Source organism: Psammomys obesus, unplaced genomic scaffold (genome assembly GCF_907164565.1).
Source record: "Psammomys obesus unplaced genomic scaffold, mPsaObe1.curated_primary_1811, whole genome shotgun sequence".
Taxonomy (NCBI): Eukaryota; Metazoa; Chordata; class Mammalia; order Rodentia; family Muridae; genus Psammomys; species Psammomys obesus.
Genome location: NW_026593286.1, coordinates 12,108,185 through 12,116,172, shown reverse-complemented (window position 1 = coordinate 12,116,172; position 7,988 = coordinate 12,108,185).

The window sequence follows — 7,988 nt, the reverse complement described above, 5'->3', positions numbered from 1 at the left end:
AGGGGTGTATGGGGTTATACCTGTGCCATCCTAAGTGTATGGAGGTCAGGAAACAACTCTGTGAAGTCAGTCGTAGACTTCAGTTTCTGCTTGGGTTCCGGAGACTTAGCCCAAGGTTTGCAGGCTGTCATGTTTACACAGTCCATCTCCCTGGCCCTGGGAATGCATACCAAGGTAAGGCTATAAGAGACTGACTGAGAAATCCGTCTTTCTCTCCCTCTCCCGCTGCATTGGTTACTTTTATGTTACTGTTATGAAAACGTGGTGACCAAGGCAACTCATAGAAGAGTATCTTTGTGATTATGGCTCCAGAAGGAGTGAGCAGGAGCAGGAAGTTGGAGGCTCACATCCTGAGCCCACAAGCAGGATGCAGGGAGGTTGTGCCAACAATGGTCGGAGTGGTTTGAACAATGTCTCACTCATGGTCTCTGGCATTTTAATACTTCGTCTCCAGTTGGTGACACAGTTTGGAGAGATTTAGAAGGTGCGGCCTTGCTGGACAAAGTACGTCACTAAGGGCAGAATTTGAGGTTTCAAAAACCGCACACGGTATCCAGTTTGCTCTCTCTTCGCTGAGTTGTTGGTTCAAGACAGGAGTGCTCAGCTTGCTGCTCCAGCTGCATGTCTGCTGCCTGCTGCCTCTACTTCCCCGTCATGGATTCCTGCCCTGTGGAACCATAAGCCCAAATAAAATCTTTCTTCTGTAAGTTGCCTTGGTCGTGGTGTTCTATCATATTAATACAAAAGGAATATTCCCACCCTCTACCAGTTGCAAGGTCAGAAGCAGCCTGGCAGACATGGAGCCTACATAGAAGAGGAACTGAGGATTTTGAGTTATTATAATCAGGGGAAACTGAGGCTTTTTACCTCTCCGTGTCCACCTCTCCCCTTCAAAATAGCCAGCTCATTGCTCCCTGGCAGAGCTAGACTGGAGGGGAGGAGCTTAGCTGGAATGGGTAGGTGCAGGAACAGCTTCGGAGAAATGGTTCCATTTATCGGGGGGAATAGGGGTTTTATGGCCCTGGGTAGCGGGGCAGAGTCTCTGGGGAAAGGTTTGCGTGGCCATGTACAATTGGCCAGAACAGGAGTATTGAAAGATCTACATACTCAGGGTTTAGGTGTCCAAGGGCAAAACCTCATTAAGGTCAAACGAGGAGTGAAGCCTGATAACTGTCAGGGTAGTGAATTTTTACCAGGGTTGATGGTGAGGAAGCCGACTTTCTGGCACCAGGTTGGAAAAGGAGAGAGAGAGCCAACACCTGTTGTCCTCATGAGGTATCCAGTGCTGAAACTCTTTTCGACCCTTCCTCCATTAATCATGGGCCATGTTGGTTCCACAGCTTCCGACTATAGCGTGTGAGCAAACATAGAGGCCCAGGGGCCAGCCCTAGATGGACCATCAGATATTCCCAGCACCAGAGGGAACATGGCTGGGCTGGGGCTATTTGTCCAGACAGCTCCTATTTTGTTTGTTCTCAGAAGCTATGTGACTTACCCAATGCTGCTGGGTTTAGCTGCTGGCTTTGACCCAGGAATGACAGCAATAAACTTTGGGTGCATGCAGTAACATGGAGGAACCTCCCAATGAAAGAACACAGGTGTCTAAAACATACATACTAAATGTCCACACGTGTATAAAATTCCACAAGCTCTAACTCTAGAGTGTGGAAACTGAAGAAGGCGACGATGCAGAGAAAGATGAGCGCAGAGCCTGCTAGGTAACTGCAAGCCCATTATCTTGATCGATGGCAGATTCATACATCAAAACTTGACAGATCATACCTGTGAACGCTTAGGACAATAAGAGAAAACAATTCTTTGATTTCGGTTTTGTTGTTTTGTTTTTTCATGCCCAGATGCATTAGAGCTGGGGAGTAAAGGAGGGGAGTCCTCACGCCTGCCTGAGAGAAATAGTGTTAGGGTAGTTCTGAAGGCCTTGCGTAATTCCTTCCCACACAGGCACCCTGCTCTGAGCATCTCATGTGACTGCCTCTGAAGCTGATCTGGAACATTCTGAAAGACTGACTCAATCTCCACACATCACATGCAGTGAACTGCCCAGCAGAGACACTGTCACGACCAACTCAGGCATGGGGTCTTCAACACCAATGAGCTTTGTATCCAGGTGGCATCACAAATGTCTGCCTTTGCTATTAAAAACTGTCCCCTTGCCTCAACTTCCTTAAATGTCCCCATAGTTTACCATGCCATGCAATGCCCCTCTGGTCCCAAATGAATGTCATTCTTTGGAGACTCTGTCTAATTACTTTTCAGTTTGATTTGTATTTTAAATGTATGAAGTTTATGGTTTATTGGTTGCAGCACAATAAAGTCATTAAAATAAAACTGGATAGATTCATAATTCTCCTGAAACCACAACTGGAGACGGCAAAAGATGAGTTATTTTATTGATCGAACTATGTGGAACTGCCATTTCGCAGGCAAAAGTTTCACATGAGTCAACCAAAAATATGTAAATTCTACAGCATGGGAGAAGCTGATAAAAGCTCTGGGGAATGATAAGATCCAAGTCCAGTGACCAATCGGGGTTTATGGCTGGAAGCCCAGTATGTACATCTTAAGTGAGGTGTGAGCTCAGGGTTCATTCAGTGAAGTGGAGGAGAGAGGAGGCAGGAAAGAAGAGGGGGCTGAAAAGCCTGCATGTTTAAAGAATGCTTTAAAAAAAAAAAAAAAAAAAAAAAAAAAAAACCTCCTTAAAAGATATCTAGCACAGAAAACATCCAATATACCTGGGAAATGATACTTTGAAAGTACACAGGACCACGTTGAGAACACACAGTTAAAACCACGAATGGGACCTTACCTGAGGGACCCCATCAGCTTGGGAGCGCATGGAGTGTGTAGAGACACCCTCCATGGTGAGTGAAAACTCTAACACGACACCGTTCACATCAGTGAGGACCTCCTCACCCCACACCACCCCTGCCTGGGTCAGAGTTCCCAGTTCCAGTGGCCAGATCTGTTTTCCAAGGCTGAGTCAGTCCCCAGAGCCTCACTGGCAAGTAACAAGAAGGCAGCCGTGGTATTTCCTCCTTCTTAGCTAGATCAAGCTCCTCCTGTCTCACTCATGGGATTGAATTTCCAAACACAGGAAGAACCTAAGGTCCAGAAAAGAGAATAACAGTGACTTTACCTTGCCAGGGAGAGGGCAATGCCAAAGAAGCAGTTTCCCTTGCCTGGGTAACATCAAGAGTGCCCATTAGTGATGGTTTAGAGTTGAACAGAATAATCTGTTGGGTTTAACAATACATACCACAGCTCAGATCTCAAGGAAATAAACACAGGTTCTCTGACACAGGACAAGATGAACTGTGGCTTCCATGGCTCTGCAAATTTGAGTCAGCCACAGATCTCATTACCAAGCATTCAAACAACCGCTTTCCTGCTACAATTACAGCATCTCCAAGCCAGAGAAAACCCACCACTCCACAGCTCGCTGCTGCAAGTATCTTAGACTGTATGGGTATGCAGGGGTGAGGGAGGGTTGGAGTTAGAGTTCAGCTGGTACAGTGTTTGCCCAGCATGCACAAAGCCCTAGGGTTAGGCTTGATCCCTGGCACTAAATAAACAGGGCATAGTGGTACACGCCTGTAATCCCAGCATCCAGGAGGCAGAGGCTGGAGGACAGAGAGTTCAAGGTCACTCTCATATACATAGTAAATGTAAAGGCCAGCCTGGGCGATATGAGACTCTGTCTGAAATCAGGTAAGAGTGGGACTGGGACGGGCTTCCTAGATGAAGTCCAGCGCTGTCACTCTGGCCTCCAGGCTCAGATGGGAATTTCAGACTTGGAAAGTGGTACCCCACTGTCACTGCCTAAGTGACTTTGTCTTTGGGCTCATCTAAAGCTCCAAGAGGGCATGATGAGAGCTATTCATGCCCATGCCAGCTGCTGTTGCCTCCCAGCTTCCAGGGTCTCTTTCTCAGTCACCCATCAGCCCAGGGCTCAGCATCAACTACTCATTGGAAAGGTACGCTGAGCATGTGGGCATGCATGCTCCAAGGAGGCTCCACTCTGTTCCTGTTAAATAGGCTGGTTCTGAAAAATCACATGCTAAATAGCAAGTAAAGCACACCATGACAGTTCAAGAGAAACCACAGCAGGAAGAAAACAAAAACAAACCTTTCTCTGGTTTTTATTTTGTTTTGGTTTTGTTTGGTTGGTTGGTTGTTTTTTGTTGTTGTTGTTATTGTTTGTTTGTTTGTTTGTTTGTTTTTTGGCATGGCCTCCCCATGTCATGCAGGCTGGTCTCAAACTCATAGTCCTCTCTCCTCAGTGTCCCCAGTGCTGGAAAGACAAGCCTGAGTCAACAGACTCCTCAGTTGCTGATTTTTTTTTTTTTTTTTTTTTTTTTTGCTATGAGCCCTAAACATTTTCTTTGCCCTGAGCCAGGCTGACTGTGTATGCATGGAAAGCTGAGAGGAAATCAGGAAAGGCACTGTCTGGAAAATGGAGAAGGCACAGATGGGCCCAGGACATAGTGGAAACTAGTTCAGTCTGACCTTTGTCACCCAGGACATAGAGCCTCGCTTTTACCTAACGCTTGTTAGTGCACAAACCTAAACAAACCAGGAGGGAACACCAATGTGCCATGTCCAGGGGTGAAACGAGATTTTCTATAGAAAGTAGAAGGATCAATGTGTCTAAAAATGGGACACTTGACCAAAGCCTAACATGGCATTTAATTTGGTGCCAGCCTGAGCCATCTGGAGAGAAGAAAGCTCCAGACAAGGAACAAAGGGCCAACGTGGGGCAAAGCAGATCTGAAAGGGATTTACACTGACTTGAACCAAGGGTTAATTTCATGAAATGAAACACTGAACTGAAGAACTGCCCCTTTTCTTGACCTTAAGGAGAGCAATGGTCCACTGGACTTTGAGCTTAGCCAGCCTCTCCCAGGACATGGTGACCTATTTTGTCCCCTGGAGGGCACTGGAGAGCTCATAGACACTAGCTGTGACCCTGATTGAATGAGTCAGGATGGAATACGATTCTTTGTATCTGAGGGTTGGTGGAGAAAGAGGCTGTGACCTGTGACCCTAGAAATTAAGTATGTCAAGGAACCAGTGAATACTACCACCCCACCAAATATCTTACAGATACTTAAAATCCCAGCATCTTATCCCATATTTTCCTGCTTCTTTCTTAGCTAATTAAGAGCATCAGATTTTCAACCATCTAGCGAATCACTGTGCAGAAGGTAAAGCCAGACCAGAAACTGTAACAATACCTAGTGTTTCTCCTTTGTTCTTCTCAGATACATTACCATTTAAAACTTAAATCATAACCTTGATAAAGCCTTGCTCTTATACAATACTTAAAGATTCCAAGATTTAGACTTCGGCTTTATAGAATGGCTGAGTCAATCCCATGCTAGGGATAAAAGTCAAGGCCTGAAGCATGCTGGGTAAGTGCTCTACCATGGAGCCAAATCTCCAGCTGCCAACCCTACATTTCAGAAATAATAAAAATAGAGCCAAAGGGGTCAATTGTTCTATGTAGCTATAACGCTCCCTTTCACTATCCTCCTAAGAGCTGTTTGCCCTCAGTCTATGTCATCACAAGATAAATTAAACTTGTAAACAGTCCTGTTGTGGAGTCTGATAATGAAACAAAGGGCAGAAAAGCCACATATCCAGAAATGAAAGAGACTCTGATCAGGTTTTCTTTTTGCAGGACCCATACATCCTGGACACTGCTCCTGGTTATATTTAAAGATCCTGGTGTTCCAAGCCCTGAGACTTCTAACTCTGTTAGGTTAAATGTCAAAGACTTTGAAACCATAGGTGAAGTACAGATCTTAGTTTATTCAGTTGTATGCCCACTGATGAACCAACAGAAGCCAGTGGAGAACTGACACACACACACACACACACACACACACACACACACACACGGTCACACAGATGTCCCTGGCTAAACTCAGGAGGCTACGAAACAAAAAAAAAATTGCTGAATGTAGGACAAAAACTTCTGTGGGGGTGCAATAGGGGTGGGAGAGAGGTGAGAGACGGCAGGGGTGACAGTAATCGAAATGCACTACATATATGTGTGAAGCTCTCAAGGAACAAGTTTAATTAAAAATTTTTAAAGGAAGGATCGTGGCTTATCAGAGTGGGGACTTTACCCAGGGAGAGAGGCCAGGTTACAGTTTTGCTAGGCGACAGATGTTGGTTGCTCTCAAGGTGAATGTGTAGGAATTAATGAGAACACAAAATCCAGGAGGAACAATCCAGGTGGTAAAGACATCACAGGCAGAGGAGCTGTGAGGCAGGCTGATGAAGACTGCTCTGGAAGCGGGAGACAAAGGGGAGGTGGTGGAGTATGGGAGAGGGAGAGGGAAGATGAGCTTAAAAAGCCAGCAACTCGTCTCCTACCTCTTTCCCGCTGCCACCGTGCAAACAAAGGCAAGCCATTGAGTGGCTGCTTCGGCACAAATAAAACCTTAAAAGAAAAAAATAAGTTTCAGGTAAGAAAGTTAATCATCAAAATATCTTCTTAAGAGTTGCTATGGAAAATTAGCCTGCAACATATTGTTCTAGAAGGTTTTCACGTAAGTCTTCAGATTTGACTAAGTAGGATTTGGAAATAGCAATATTGTACTCTCGATGAGAATATTTTCTGGAAAAGTAAACTTTAAAAACAAATTAAAAATTCATTAGAATTGTATTAAATGAGTGCATTTTCAGAACTAAAAATAAACTGGTTCAGACAGCATTTTAATGACCTGTTCCCGTTGGCTTTATGGAGTTTATGACAGACATGAAGTGCCCAGGTCCAAGCTTCGAGAGTTCCCTGGGGATCTCAGTGTGCTTGTAAGGTCTTTTCTCATTAGCTGGTGTGGACAAAGAGATCTATGGCTACGCAAACTGCAAAAGGAATGTTCGAAGAGGCACTGGCTTTCCTAAACACAAACGCCTGGCAAGATGGTTTAATAGGCTCACATATCTACATTTTATGAAAGGGCTTTACTGAGAAGAATCAACATTCATGAAATTAACATTGTCCTGGAAAATCCAGTAATACCTTGTTCATTGATGTAACAGCTAAGATGCATAACTCCCTACAACGAACGTCTGTGTGTTGAGCTGGTTTAGTCCCTCTAAACAACACAAGGAAAGAACTGATGGACTTTTCTGCACCCTCATAATACATGCATACAGACACACACACACATATACACACACATTTATACATGCACTTAGAAACACAGAGACACATAGACACGTTATATACACACACACATGAGAACACATACACAGATAACAACCAAACACATACATGCTGCCGCATCTATACATGTATATACATACACACATATATACAGCGCACACACAGCCTATGTAGGAATCCTTGTTACTTTGTACCCAGACTGTGAAAAGAGCTCGCCATGGGTCTCCCTGCTTCGCTGTTCTACACAGTCTACCCATGGAGCCCTCTGGGGAAACAGTTGTAAGCTCTTGCCCCTTTCCTGCCAGTGGTCTCTATCATGGTGTCATCGGGGCTCACCTTCTCAGTAGGCTGTCGAGGCTCTTTATGATCTGGTTCCACCTACGGGTCCAACCTAGCCTCCCCTCCTCCCCACCACCTGCCGCCACATTGCCCACACTCCCCAGGATTGACCACGCAGCGGGCCCCACAGCTCTCTGTGCCCTTTCCGTTTCTACCCTTGTCTTCTTAGAACAGCACCCCTCCCTATCTAACTCAGGTTCCTGCTCCCCCACATGCCTGACCTTAGAGATGGAAGGAAGAGTTTCCCATCTTCCTTCCCCATCATCTCCTGAGCTTCCCCAACCTCTTTGTGTCAGTACCTTCAAAACCGTCTATGCCCCTTTTCTATCACAAGGGCATGGCTGGAAAGAAACCAAAGAATGAGAATGAACAGTGGCTGAACAGCAGTTTAGAAATGGAACTCATACAGATTCTGGTAGTGAGTTCAAGAACAGTGTTGTAAGAGCAGAGTGTG